This window comes from Ziziphus jujuba, chromosome 1 (genome assembly GCF_031755915.1).
Source record: "Ziziphus jujuba cultivar Dongzao chromosome 1, ASM3175591v1".
NCBI lineage: Eukaryota > Viridiplantae > Streptophyta > Magnoliopsida > Rosales > Rhamnaceae > Ziziphus > Ziziphus jujuba.
The window spans coordinates 35,312,716-35,329,108 of record NC_083379.1 but is presented as its reverse complement, the minus strand read 5'-3'; the positions used below and the strand labels follow the sequence as shown (position 1 = coordinate 35,329,108).

Sequence of the window (16,393 nt, the reverse complement as noted above, 5' to 3'; positions counted from 1 at the left end):
CCAATCATACTAATTTGGTACATCGACTACCTAAAAACATTATCAAATTCTTTTATGAGTTGTACGCATTTATCTTCAACAAACCATGATTATCTGGAATTTTTTTATATTACTCTCGTTGAATTCATACGTGCATGGCTTCGTATCATTATACGTTTTTTCGTGGAAGATGGTTCAGGATTTGTTTATCAATTTATGGACAAGTTTTAGTCATTATTATATATATTACTTATGTGGTGGTCCATGACATCTTACATATTTTTCTTTCTGTACGTTCCTTATTTTGTATTAAGAAATTATATCCATGAAGTATAGTTTATATAACTAGAAACGATCATATGCATGCATCTTACTAAAATATAAATTCAAATAAAAGGACTTATCTCTTTGGGAAATATAAAAGATTTTTTTGAATTAAAAAAAAAAAAAACAAGCGCTGTAATATACAATTATAGTATATTGGCATGGAAGAAAGTACATATATATATATATATACGTATACATGGGGGACGTTGAATAATATATATTAGTGTTCTTTTCTTCATGACATGGTTTGTCTAGGGATTGTATTGATATTCAAGGTAAAAGAGAGAGGACACCTGTTCTACCAAGCATATTCAAGAACTTTCTATGTATATAAATATATTTGACTGAGATTTGGTCGAAAGGAGTCATCCAAGCAACCTCCAAAGACCTGTTGGTTGGGTGACAATGGAGACACCAAGTATTACTAGCTCTACTAAAAAACCAATTAAATAGAGGCAATGCGGTTTTGGATCATTATATGTGCTTCAATTTTATTAGGTAGTTAATTACTTGTTCAAAATCTTGGTTTGGTATTGAACTACTTGTTAATTTCTAAAAGAATAAAATTTCATTTGTTAAAGCAAAAATCAGTTAAGTTTTTGTTAAATAATAGTTTCTATAAGCACAACCCAATAATAAAAGTTATTGTTTATTTGAGTAATGATCCAAATTCAAATCCTTTTACCTCAAATATCCAGAAAGAAAAAAGAAAGAAAGTTTAGTTGCTTCAAAATTGAAATTGATGCATGTTTTAAAATCGACATTTTAATCGTGTTTAGTAAATAATAGTGTTTAATTATTACTACTATATATTTACAATGACTATAAAGGATTTTTGTTGCTATTATTATTATTTTTGTTGAAGGGATTATAATGCTTCGTTTGGGATTGATTTTGAAACTTCAAAATTGATTATCAAATAATTTAAAGCTAGAAATGTTTGGTAAATTTCAAAAATTCTAGTTTTACAAAAATCTATATTTTTTTAACAACTATTTCTAAAAAACAGCAAAAAAAACTAGCCTTTGAAATTTTAATTTTAATTTGTCTAATTATCCATAATTAAAATATCAGTTTTAACTTTTATTAAAAAGTTAATTGTATCATATTTGCCTTAGATTTATTGATATTCTACTTAAAAGCTTTATGATCAACACTTTTTATTCTTTACTTTTTTTCCATTTATTGTATATATATTTTTCGGATCAATATATACTATAGTTGTGAAAAAAAAATGTGTTAAATATTTAGTAATATATGTTATATGGTGTGTCGCAATGCGGACATTTGCATTTTAAAATGATATAGATGTTACTTTAAACGATAGCTTTTAAATAAATTATTGTCTCAAATTTTATTATTGATGATATTTTTTAAAAAATCTCTGTCTAAAATCATATTTTAAAATGTAAACATCTGTAGTGGAGATGCATTGATATGTTTTAATAAAAATAAATACTACAGTTAAGAGATGATAATAAATAATATATCTTTTAGTTATTATATATCCTAATAATAATTAAACACTATTATTTACCAGACATTTAAATATTGATTTTGAAATATAAATAATTATAAAATAATAGTTTATCAAACACTTAATCAATTATTTCTATACCTAATTATTTTTGCAACACAACTAAAACTGATTTTCTTATAAGCTAAGTAATACCAAACTAAACCTTGGTAATATTTTTATAATAATGTTGCAATTTTTTTTCTTACTTTTATGACCATACGTAAGATAAGTAAATGGTTCACTACTGCTATATTAAAAGGGGGGAAAAAAAAATCTATAACAGCTCATTTATTACAAAATTAGAAAATGAAAAAAATACATGAGCTTTTCTAATCAGGATCCAAATTGATATTTTAGGGATAGAGATTGGGATGGGTTAAAGTTTGGTTGCTTCGTCTCGAAAATTGGCTTTTAAAGTTGGTAATAATCAATTTTGAAACTTCAAAAGCACATTCAAAAAATTGCTTTTTCGTTTTCAGAACTGAGATGCTATTGCCTACATACCTATAAGCTACTCCTTTCGAATAGATCATGCATGCATGTGAATCCTTTTTAATCACAATGCTGCCTATTATGTGTGTTCGATCAATTTCCCTCGTTCAAGTAGTAAACAATAAATCAATAATAATATTGGTTATCTTTTTTCATTGATAATAATATATATTTTTAAGTTTAAAAAAGAAAAAGATAATATATATTTTTAAGTTTAAAAAAGAAAAAGAAAAAGAGAGAGAGAGAGAGAGAGAGAGAGAGAGAGAGAGAGAGAGAGAGAGAGAGAGAGAGAATGATATTAGAGTTATTAATTTAGTTTTTAGCTTCTTCTAAACAGTAAATGACAATAGTAAGTAAAATCCTTTATCGTGCAATAATACAGAAATGGCAAATAAAATATTCACATGAAATTTGTGTTAGATTTTATGGATCTAAATATACATAATAAATTCCATTAATCATAAATTACTAATGTAACACCCCGTCCCGAACCATGTCGGAATTTTTGCACGTTGACCGAGGTTGACCGTTGACCGAAGGGGTCAAAAGTTGACTTTTTGATCCGGTTGGAATTCTGGGTTGACTGAGGTACTGTTACGAAGTACACGTTGGCACGAGTTCGTAGACTGGTAGCACGTTGAAAACGGAGCTACGGTTTGAAAGTTTTGAGTAAAACAAGTTGAGGTCCAAACTGTCCAAGGGGTGCCGGAGTTGACTTTTTATTTATGCAAGGTTGAGCGTTGACTCATGCATGGTTGTGAAGTGCTCATCGATACGAGTCCGTAGACTAGCGGTACGTCCGATTTGGACATGTGGTTTGAAAGTTATGGATCTGTAAAGTTTTTCAAATACCGTATTATTTTAATATTATTTTTACACGCATAACGAGGTGCCACGTGTGACTCAATGAAGGTGGCCATGTGTCACCATGGTAAAATGCCACATGTCAACCATGTGAAAAATCAAATTATTTTATTATTTTTGAATAATAATATTATTATTAATATTATTTAATTATTTCTTTTTCTTTTCCTTTTTCTTTTTCTTTTTCTTTTTCTTTTTCTTTTTCTTTTCTTTTCCCCACGTGGGAAAACACCACCACTTCTTTCTTTTTCTTTTTCTTTTTCTTTTTCTTTTTTTCTTTTTTCCTTTCTTCTTCCCCGAAACACCAAGCACGCAACAGTTATTTTTCTTCCCTCCGGCCGTCCCTCTCTCTCTCCCGTGTTTTTGAATTCCGGCCACCCATAGCCCTCACGCGCCAGCCACCAAGGAAGCCCACCACCTCGCGAGCTTGGCCGCCAAGTTTCACGGCCAGTCGCCGCCGGACGCGCGCCGATCGGGCCGGAGAAGCCGCCGGCCGGCCAAGTTTCTCTCTCCTCTTTTCTTGTGTTTTCCGGCCAGCCCACTCCCAATTGAGCCTCCTATCCCCCTATTTTGGGTCCTCTGAATCCAAAAATGGCCTCCAATCTCGAAAATTCGAAGCGGTTTGCGAGTTATGGAGAAGTGAACACCGGCCGAAACTTCCCGACCAAATTCCGGCCACCTCCGCCGGAATTGGGGTCGATGGAGATCGGATTTGTGATCCTCGTTCCACGAGCTTCGATTCGGTATATCATTCGCCTATTTTGGTTAACGTTTGCGTTTAAGCCCCCGGGTACCGGGTATTATTTACCCGAATAAAATATTAATTTATTTGACTGTCTGTGAATTTTGTTCTAGGAGCACCGGTGAGTCGTAGAATTGATCCCGTAGTAGATCGTGGGTTAATTACGTGCTCTAGGTGAGTGACCCACCTTTAAAAATATTTTTTGGATAATTAATTGTATTTATGTGGTATTAATTTGATATTTGTAATTTCTGCTTATGTGGTGTACTTTAAATATAATCGGGAAAAGATATTATTTTATATATATTTACCCATTGGTAATAAATGGAAATTTTGGGGTCATTAAGAAATTCCCGATTATTATTTTATTGTGGTTTAATTTATTACTATGCATGAGCGAAGTGAATTTCGGTATTAATTGTACATGATTTTAAGTAATAATTTCCGGGCATAATTGGGTTAAATATTTTACGAAAATATTTGGTTTAATTTTATAAATTATGCCCGCGGTATTTCAATTGTTGAATCTCGTATTACGAGAAAAGGTATGGTTTTATCTGTTATCGATGTTTTCGTACCGGGTTGTTGAATAAAAATATGTGGGATGGTGTTTTGTGAAAATTTGGTATACTTCCCACGGTAATTTTGTAAAACGGTACGGTTGGTTATTATTGTTTATTTTTAGACGCACTCACACAGTATTGGTGTTCTGGTGTATGGTGTATGGACACGTGGTAGTGCGCGGTTATTATCTGGTTTAGCGCACGGTTATTACTTCACCCGTGAGTTGCCATTGGACCGTGGGCAGGCAAGGTTATTGTTGTGCACAGCCGCCCCCCTCCTTGGCCGGGTTGATGGTTTTTAGCAGTCGGTACTGTCGGGACGCCGAAGTGACCACTGCAGGTTTCTCTCTTTAACCTCCCGCCAGTCGGTGCTCGGGACGCTGGGTATCGGAGGGCATCACCGGTATATGGTGTGGTGCGTCAGGTGTAATTGTCGGTGTAAATTGCAATTAAAGTTTAAAACCCCAAAGGTGTTCTAAAATTTATTTATTATAATTTATTACAGTTTAATTATATATTTGGGGTATTTATTTATTTAATTGTTGTTTGTTAAATTATTTAATCCCTTGATTTTCGGGAAGTACGTATATCGGGTTTTGTGAAAATGTTTTAAAAAGGGGAACTTTTCCAACGGAGTGACTAGTGAGGATTTTGAGAGAAAGTATTACTTCAATTGTTTATTTATTTATTTATTTAATTGTTCGGTATTGCTTAATTAAATTCCCTTATTTTTATATTATTATTATTAAAGGTGTTCAGTAGTTAGGGTCACTCACTGAGATGATTAGCATCTCACACTCTTAAATTCCGTTCCCCTAGGTTCAGGTTGGAGACGTTGATTGTCCGGGGCGAGCCCGACGTCTCAGTTCGTTGCCGAAGGTTCAAGAAGTTTTTCTTCCCTTTTTCCTCTCTATCTTGTATTACATTCTTATCCGTCATTTTATAGATTCCACATTTGTTGTATAATGCTCTGTATACTGTATTGTTGTTCTTATGCACTGGGTTGCTACTGTTGTTTTATTTTGAAGTGCTGCAATTTGTGGAACCAACTTGTAGTTTGTGGGAGGAATAAGGAGATGTTTTTAGAAGTGTGTTTTCAGTGCAGGTAATTTGTGGTAAGTAAATCCCTTAGGGGAGGCTCTGCCGAATTTTCTGTTGGAGGGTTCGGTAGGGTTTCCCTGGGATCAGGGCTATCTAGGGTTCCGGGGAAGGAATTCTGGACGGGTCCTGACAACTAACCTCCAACTGCAACCGTTGATAAATTAAATCTTTAATCCTGCAAAATAAAAAACAATGTAAAGTAGTGCCTATGAACACACTACTCTCAAACCACTCTCAGATCTCTGAAAACTCTAATCTCAAAAATGCTGTATATCCTCTCTCTGTTTGCTTGCCCTAGACCTCTTATATAGTCTCTGCAAATCACATTTACCTATGAATTTTAACACAAATAAAATACTAATAATTTAATAATATAATAATAGAAAAATATAGGTAAGTCATTAGGCTTATGAAGAGAGTTGGTTCTCCAATCTAATGGGTCAACTGTAGTCTTATAGAGAGTGTGTGACCAAGGGCCCTACTACAAAATAATAAAATAAGTCAGTCTGTTTAATGGCATAAATAGGCCCTGTAAGTGAGTAATTAATTATGCTAAGTTAAAAAATTATTTATTTATTTAACATTCTCCCACTTGGACTGCATAATCATCCTCATCATATATATAATCCAAACTCACGTACTACAGAATCTCTCGAACCATAATACCATTTCATCTAAATATATAGCATACCGACAGGGCACAACAATATACTAGACTAGACAGTAGAGATTCTCTCAGTAAATCTCCCAAAACATGATACCATTTCAACTGAGCATTTTGCATGCCATAAACTCAGTTTAGGTAGTAGAGATTTACCTAACCACGTGCAATCCCGCCAACACACAATACCATTTCATTCGAGCACATTATGTATCGACAGGATATATCAATATACCCAAACTAGATAGTAGGGGTTCACCATGGCACCTATGGATCAACATACACATATACATAAACTAATAGTTTCAACAGGCCTGTAAATATAAGGAGCAATAATATATATAATAAATCATTTCATAAATAAATAATGATCCACATACATCAATGTATCAAAATACTTAAAGAAATAAATAATGCTCAACATGGATATTACTGCAGAAAATATAATAAACTCCCACTGACCCACAGCAGTCTCAGCTGTCTAACAATCCCATACGGGACACATGCTCCTCAAATATGCCTACGGGTAAGGTCTTGGTCAGTGGATCTGCCACCATACTGTAAGTAGGCGTGTGAACTACAGTAATGAGGCCTTCTTTAACTTTCTCCTTAACCACAAAATACTTAACATCAATGTACCTCGCACCAGGGGTACCTTTTAAATTATTGGAGAAAGATATTGCTGCAGGATTGTCACAATACATCATAATAGGCCTCTCAATGGAGTCAACCACTCCCAAATTACGAATAAAATTCCGAAGCCAAACTGCATGACGAGTAGCCTCATAACACGCCACATACTCTGCCTCCATAGTCTAGGATGCTGTCACTGACTGTTTGGCACTGCGCCAAAATACAACACCTCCTGCCATGATAAATATATACCCAGTAGTAGATTTCTTATCATCCACACAGCCTTTATAAATCTGCATCACTATGACCAACAACATTTAGGGAGTTGGTACGTCGATATGTCAACATATGATCTTTAGTACTCTGAAGATACCTAAAGACCTTCTTAATTGATTGGTCATGAATAGGACCAGGATTGCTCACAAATCTACCAAGCACACCCACAACAAAAGCTATATCAGGCCATGTACATACTTGAGCATACATCAAACTACCCACTGCTGAAGAATAGTGAACATTTCTCATCACTATCCTCTCTTTATCATTCTTGGGACATTGATCCTTAGAAAATCTTTCATCCTTTGTGCCTGGTACACTTTCAGGAGAAAAATTATGCATATCAAATCTCTTAAGGATTCTATCAATATAGGCTCTTTGAGACAATTGCAACACATAATTAGTCCTATCTCGAAAAATCTTGATGCCCAAAACAAAAGAAGCCTCTCCAAGATCTTTCATATTAAAATGGTTGCACAACATTTGCTTTGTCTCAGCCAACAGGTCAATGTCATTAGTAGCCAAAAGTATGTCATTAACATACAACACCATAAATATAAAACTGCTTCCATTGACCTTTATATATATGCATCTATCAACAACATTCTCCTTAAAGCCATTTTGGATGACAACCTCATCAAACTTAAGATACCATTGCCTAATGCCTGCTTAAGACCATAAATTGACTTCTTAAGCTTACAAACCAAATTACCATTCCCTGTTTGCCGGAAGCCAACTGGTTGAATCATATACACATCTTCAAATAAATCACCATTCAGAAAAAGCAGTTCTGATATCCATCTGATGCAACTCTAGGTCATAATGTGTCACAATTGCCATAATAATTCTAAAAGAATCCTTTGTGGATACAGGAGAGAATGTCTCTGTGTAATCAATTTCTTCCTTCTGGCTAAACCCTTTGGCTACAAGTCTAGTCTTATACCTCTCTACTTGACCATTAGAGTCTCTTTTAGTCTTAAAGACCCATTTGCACCCTATAGGCTTGCTACCCAATGGTAACTCAACCAAATCCCAAACACCATTTGATGCCATGGATTTCATTTCATCTTCCATTGCATCCAACCAAAAATTTGAGTGCGAACTGCTTATGGCTTCCTCATAAGTGACTGGATTTGAATAATCACTTATGTCAAAATCATGCTCCTGCAAGTAAACTTCATAGTCATCAGGAATAGCTGACCTCCTAGTCCTTTGTGATCTTCTCAAAGGCACATCGGCATCTACAATAGCTGGGATATTCTGCTCTTCAATGATGGATTCATTCTGATCAACTACTGGTTCATTAACTACTGGATTAATAATATCTCTATCAGGAACTACAACACTGGGAATGAATACATTTTCTTCTCTAAATTGAGGCTCACTTGGACCATTAATATCATCAAATCCAAAATTATCTTTAAAATAAACAGCCCTGTCTGATTCAATAATTCTCGTGGTGTGAGATGGACAAAAGAATCTTGAACCCCTAGATCCTATACAATAGCCAACAAAATACCCACTTATAGTTTTAGGATCCAACTTATTAACTTGGGGATTATAAATCCTTACTTCAGCTTTGCAACTCCATACTAAAAAATGATGCAAATTAGGCTTTCTCCCTAACCACAACTCAAAAGGAGTCTTAGGAACAGATTTACTTGGAGCTTGATTAAAATATAAGCAGCCGTCCCCACAAATAATCTGGCAAGCTAGAATTTGCCAACATAGATCGCACCATGTCCAACAAAGTGCGATTTTTCCTCTCAGTTATGCCATTCTGCTGAGGTGTGCCAGGCATTGTATATTGCGCATCAATGCCACACTCACGTAAATAAATTGCGAATGGCCCTGGGTTCCGTCCAGTCTCATCATATCTGCCATAAAATTCACTACCTCTATCAGACCTCACAGCCTTTATCTTCTTATTCTTTTGAAGCTCCATCTTTACTTTAAATTCCTTAAAAGAAACTAAAGAATCTGACTTCTCACGGATAAGCTCAACATTTTCATAACAAAAAAAATTATCAATAAAGTTAATAAAATACCTATAACCACCCAAAGCAGTTGGAGTGAAAGGTCCACATACATCAGTATGGATTAATTCCAAAACATCTCCACACCTTACTATCTTATCCTTTATACCCGTGGAAGTTAGCTTCCCTTTCACACATTCTACCCAAGTCGATAGATCAGAGAAATCAAGATTAGCAAGTATTCCATCCTTCACTAACCTTTCCATCCTGTGCCTAGAAATATGTCCCAAATGCTTATGCCACAACATTGAGGAATTATCATTAACTCTTGGACGTTTAGAAGCAATAACAGGGGCAACAACAGAATTAATAGAAGAATTGAGATCATTACTAAATAAATCAAGTGTATATAAATTGCCACATAAAGTTCCAAAACTAACAACTTTATCATCCTTATACATCTCAACTTTATTATTCCCAAACAAAAAACTAAAATCTTGACTATCCAAAAGTGAAATAGATAACAAATTCCTCCTAATTGAGGGTACATATCAAACTTCTTGTAATTCTAAAACATATCCAGTGGCAAGCTGCAACTTGATTGTTCCCATGATATCTACCTTCACTCTTGAGTTATCTTTCATATAAACATGCTGCTCAAGATTGGTTGGCCCTCTTTGCCTTATCATCCCTTGCAATGAATTAGTAACATGAATTGTTGCTCTAGTATCAAACCGCCAAGTATTCATAGGCACATCAATAATATTGGTCTCAATCATTAAAATATTATCTTTCTTTTCTTGCTTTCCTTTCAAATGCCAACAATCTATCTTCTTGTGTCCAACTTTATTACAGTAGCCACACTTTCCATTGAAGTAGGCTTTCCTTTCCTCTATGTGATGAGCTCCATCCCTAGGCACTTTTGACTTCATACCAGAAAACTTTTTCTTGTTGGGCTTAAATCCTTATCCAAACGTAAATTCTTATCCAAGCTTAAATCCTTGTCCTTTCTTTTGGAAAACCCTCTTGGACTTATCTACCTGATGTGAAACTATAGCAATAGATCTTGACCTACTAAGCTTAATATCATCTTCCTCTTTTACAAGAATAGCAGTTAATTTCTCCAAACTACATCCTTCTTTCTTAGTATTCAAACTAGACCTTATATTATCAAATTGAGATGGAAGACTCTTCATTATCGAATAGGTGAAGAACTCCTCTCCAGTGTCTATCTTAAGGTCCTTTAACTTATTATAATAAGAAAAAAGTAACATAATGTGGTCCCTTACTCCTTTAATTCCATCATATTTAGTATTATTCAAAAAGTTCAAATAATGATGCTTCTCATTCATATCAAACTTGATAAATTTCTTTCCTATCTCTTCAAGAAGTTCCTTTGCAGTTTCCACCTTTTGAATACTTGCATAAATTGATTCGTCCATATAATTCTCCATCATCATTATGCAGGACTTATTAGAAAGCCTCCAATCCTCATAAAGTTTCCTATCTGCTGCATTACTCTCATCAGTTGGTATCTCTGGTGGATCTATCTCTAAAGCTAAATCCAATTTCATAAATGTCAAATTCATAACTAAAGTCTTCTTCCACTTCTGATAGTTTGTCCCATCCATTTTCATCATGGCAGTCATAGGTAAAACGTTCGAGGTGCTACTAACTGTGAAAATAGTAAGCACAATAAAACATTTAATATATATAAAACAATAAGTATTTTCCAGCCCCTTAACACAAAACATAAAATATCAATATCGCTAGGGTCTTTGTAGCACTAAAGATACCCTTTCGTGGGCTAGAGACAGTCAACCAAATAACCACAATCAATGCATTGAACTGAATCACCGACAGGGTAACTCAAAACCTGCGATTTATGGCATTCAAATCAACTTCCACTTCTATTTCAGGCGTCATACAAAGCAACTAAAACTACCGACAGGGTAGCCTAGTTACCTGTATAGACCCTGGTTAACAAGTGGGAGAAAATAACAAATTGGCAATTTCATTAAATAGGCAAATTTAAAACATCCCATCCACCATGCCAACAAATATTACATTGGTACACATAATGCAGATAAAATAAATCTCACGACGTGTGAGTACTCAAAATTCCACTATACCAACTAGACACAAAGCCTCTTTAGAGAAAGCTAACATAATCAATTTACCAAGCATAGATATGTAATTTAATTCAATAAAATTGGAATGAAATAAATAAACAAATAAATAAATGAATAACATCTTTTTTTTTTTTTTGTTTACTAAGAGTGAACAATAGATAAATAAACAAATAACCAAATAAATGAATAAACAAAATAAAAATAAAAAGGAAAAAAATGTTTTTTTTGCTTTTGTTTTTTGGCTGCTGACGTCAACACCAAGGCTCCAAACGGCATGCCGTTTCTCTCTTCTTCTTACCCAACCGGGTCACGGTGACCCGGTTCCAGTCCAAACAGGTCACGCGACCCACTATTTTCTCCCGACTTTATCTCGCCGTTCCGGCCATCGTTTTCAACGATTCCGGCGGCTTTAGGTTCTTCTGGTTACGGGAAATTGTTTCCCCAATTCAATTTGAATAAAAAAACCTCCAAAGTTTAATACCCAAACAAGATGAATTCGGCCTTTAAACAAGAATTTTCAGATCCAATTTCGAAGTTTTCAGTCTAAATTAACTTAAAAAACTAATTTCGTTCGACTTAGAGAACAAGAACCACAATACCCAGATCAAAAATTCATACAAAACACAATTTTCTCAATATTTTGCAAAAGCAAATATGGCCGAAAATTTTACAATTTTTATTTATTTATTTTATTATTATTATTGAGTATATAACAGTGGATCAACATATAATATCCGATTAATAAAGGAAGAGCAAACAATAATAAAAATAAATATCATGTAATCAATGTACAGATCATCAATGGCCGAATATATGGTGTTCAATCCGATCATCATAGATACAACGAAGACTAGTCATAAAGAAATGTATTATGCATATTAACCATGCTCTGATACCAATTGTTAAATTTTATGCATCTAAATATACATAATAAATTCTATTAATTATAAATTACTAACCTCCAACTGCAGCCATTGATAAATTAAATCTTTAGTCCTGCAAAATAGAAAACAATATAAAGTAGTACCTATGGACACACTACTCTCGAACCACTCTTAGATCTCTGAAAATCCTAATCTCAAAAATGCCGTATATCTTCTCTTTGTCTGCTTGCCCTAGACCTTTTATATAGTCTTTGCAAGTCACACTTACCCATGAATTTTAACACACACAAAATACTAATAATTTAATAATATAATAATAGAAAAATATGGGTAAGTTATTGGGCTTATGAAGAGAGTTGGTCCTCCAGTCTAATGGGCCAACTGGAGTATTATAAAAAGTGTACGACCAAGGGCCCTACTACAAAATAATAAAATAAACCAGTCCTATTAATGACATAAATAGGCCCTGTAAGTGAATAATTGATTATGCTAAGTCTACAAATTATTTATTTATTTAACAATTTGGTGTATAAAATTTGATAAAATAGTATGTACGGACTTATATCCATAAAAAATGCATTACCAACTTATAACTCTTTTTTGTACAACGCATACTAACATACTAATTACATTAATTACATCTATTAGTAGCTAATAGCATCCAACTATTATACTAAAAATATTAATTTGTTTACAACATATATATACATTTATATATTATATAGATTGCGCAAAATCCATACTTTTATTTTTTATCTAATTTTTATTTGGGTATGTTATGTCCCACCCTGTATGCCCAGAACCCACAGCTAATGGGAAAAAGCTAAAAAAAAAAAAAATTGATTATAATATATAAAATAGTACACCTGACCTTATATATATAAAGGGAAATTCTACGATGCAGACGGTCTGTATGCAGACTGTATCCAAAATGGATATTTTTTGAATGAAAATATCGGTTTTGATATTTACAGTGTACAGAAAAATCGATACTTTTATTGAAAAAGTGCCGGTTTTGGATACGTCTGCACCATAAAAGGACTCTATATATATGTATATATAGAGAAAGAGAGTGCTATATAGAGATTATGTGGTCTCCACTACACCAATTACGATCTAGTTAATTTCATGGTGGATCAATTTTGCAAAAATCTTTATGTATAGTAACAATTAGTTTCATGGCACTATATATGATAGTTTATTATTGGCGGCCTTTACTTCCTTTTCTTGTTTCCCTTTTATTTTAGAATAAAAAGTTCCTTTTACAATGCAAAATGAATTCTACACAGTTTCATAAAATTTTAAATGATCCAAATATCCCTATTTATATATTTATTTATTTTTAATCTTTCTTCCTCACCCTCTCCGTCTTCCTCATTTCCCATTATTCTCTCTCTGCTGATCACCATTTCTCTACTTTTTCACATTCATTTTTTCATAAACCCAATTAACTTTTTAAAACCACCATTAATTAATACTTTTGTTTGATTAAGCAGAATAAGGGATATGATACGTCAATGCATTAATCATGTGTGTTTGATTTCAAAGATGGGTCTGATGCTTTATGTGTGTGTGTGTGTGTGTGTTTTTGTATGATGCAGAAGGAGGTGGTTATATGGAGAGGAAGAGACGAAGTGTCCAAGGATATAGAGTAGGAGTCTGTCTGTGTTAAACTTCATCTTTCTATGTAATAACTACCCGCCATATAACCATGGAATATATTAATCAAACAATAAGGGGTCTGAGGGGATATGATATCTCAATAAAAAAGGATATTATAGAAATTTGAAAATTATGAAACTGTGTAAAGTATTTTCTGCAATGCATCTAGCACTTCTCTTTTAGAATTTTTTGAAATATTATAAAAGGGATAGACATGGCCCCTGCAGGCCTATCCATAACTGGTTGTTATGAAGCAAAATAAGAAGTGGACGTGAATTTGGTACGGTCGGGTTTTTAATTATTTGATTAAACCAAATTGAATTAAACTCGTTTACCCAAAAAAAAAAAAAAAAGAAAAGAAAACACGAAAAGAAGAAGAAATTGAATCAAACCTAAAGGGAATTCCAAATCACATTGACCATATTTTTGATGTTATATATTTTTGAATAATTTGAATTTAATGTAATTTTTAATTGAAATTATACTATTTAAGATATAAAAATATTAAAAAATTACTAATTATAATAAAAAAAAAATTATGCATATATAATTTTTTTTTTTTTTTTTTGGGTTTGCTGAGAATGTATATATTACATTCTGTTTGATTTAGTTTAGACTGAAAATTTGTCGAAATATAACCGAATCTTCTATGGGACAAAAGCCAACCGAACCAAACAAAGATCAGTTTGACCAGTCCAATTCAGTTTATGACATCCTAAGAAAAAGTGTATAAAAAGAAGTGTTTAATTTTGATACATACTTTGTTTCAAAAAAAAAAAAATAAAACCTTTAATACATACTTCTTTTCCGAAAAACATAAAAAAAAATTAAAAAAAAAAAATAATGCATGCTTTAGTTAGGAGCAAACGTCTGATATTCCCCATAATACTAATTTCCATCTCACATAGCAGCATGTGGGACCCATATCATTCTGAGTTGGAATTGGAATTTATGGGAGTTTGGGAAATTTTTTCCCAATTTTGTGGCTGGCCAGTCCTAAGCAATTTGGTTCTTATATATTGATTGCAAGAATTATATTTGTTTCCTGTAAGAAAAATCATATGTTGTTTTAAATTGCGGATTTTTTTACTTTTTTGATAAAAAGCATAATTCATTGCAAAAACGCACAGAAAGCCTTTTAAAGGGGAGGATTACAAAATTAAGCTGCAGCTATAGCTTAAAATACCGAAAATTTTTATGAAATTTCTGTAAAATTTTTATTTTTTAAACACATCATGAAAATTTATCTTTCAAATAAAAATGGATATAGTTTTCATAATATTTATCAAAATTTTTTATAGCTCTTTATAATTTTCATAAAAATTTTATTATAATATCCACATCAAATCCTTCACAATTTGATTTAAAATTCTATAATTTCCATTAAAATTTTCAAAATTTTTATAAATTTTCATAGAAATTTTGAAAATATCTATGATTTTTTTGTTGAATTTTTTTATTAAATTTTTTTATAAATATTATTGATGTTTAGTAAAATCTTTTGCTAAATTAATATTATTGATATTTTTTTTAACCTTTAATTGTCTTCCAATGATTAGACAAATAAAAAAAAAATCACATTTAACAAACAATGTCTAAAATTACATTAGACAAGTCTACCTATTATATTCTTAGAGAAAGTTAATATCACAAGTTACAAGTTTACCTACCTATTATTATTATTATTATTTTATGATAATAAATTTAATATTTGTATAAATATTATAAAATAGATAAAAATTAGAACGTAGACAAAAATTGAAAGATATGCAGAAAATATATTTTATGAAGATTAAGGTTCAAAATTTCAGTATCGATAGTATTTGATATATGTAAATTTAACTCTCAAATATTCATATCGATGATATATTAATAATTATATGCAAAATTATCTAGGAGATACATATTTTAATAATTACTTTTTACATTTTATATTTTAAAATGAGAATAAAAAAGATACAAATAATTCTCAACCACACAGGAATTTTTTAAAGTACTAAAATGACATTTATAAAATATAATATAATTGTAATAATTGTTCTATATATCTTAATTAATAAATTATTTTATTAAATATATAATTTTTTTTTGCATTTTTATTAATAACAATATATTTTTAACTATTAACGCTTATTATAAATCAATTGATTAAGGAAAATATAATATCCATTCAATATTTTTGTATTTTAATAGATAATTGATTAATTAAACTAAGTAATACTAAAGTTTAAAAAAAATTCCATTTTTTAAAATAAATTTCCATAATTTTTTAATGAATTTTTATCGATATATGATAATTTTCGATATTTCCATAGACATTTTCATGTTTTGAACCCTCGATATTTCCATCAATATTGAAATTTTGAACCTTGGCTAGAATTAAGCATCTCAGGTGCCAAAACATCCAAGATATCCCTGGGAAGCGAGTCAAAACGGGAGATATTTAAATCAAAATACAACTTTGCATGAAGAGCTTTCTTAGCAACATGGTCTGCCAAACCGTTTGCCTCCCTAGAACTCCAAAACAAATTCTAGATGTTTTCAAAAAACAATGAATGAAGAAAGAGAAGATTGTATCTGGT

General features: G+C 32.1%; 1 long non-coding RNA gene across 1 annotated transcript; it reads left to right on the top strand.

Moving 5' to 3' along the window:
- Positions 1 to 3,415: 3,415 nt before the first annotated feature.
- On the top strand, positions 3,416 to 5,506 carry LOC132799989 (uncharacterized). The gene is made up of 3 exons (XR_009634928.1): positions 3,416 to 3,924; positions 4,037 to 4,097; positions 5,306 to 5,506. It is a non-coding gene; the product is annotated as an uncharacterized LOC132799989 (long non-coding RNA).
- The last annotated feature ends 10,887 nt before the right edge of the window (positions 5,507 to 16,393 follow it).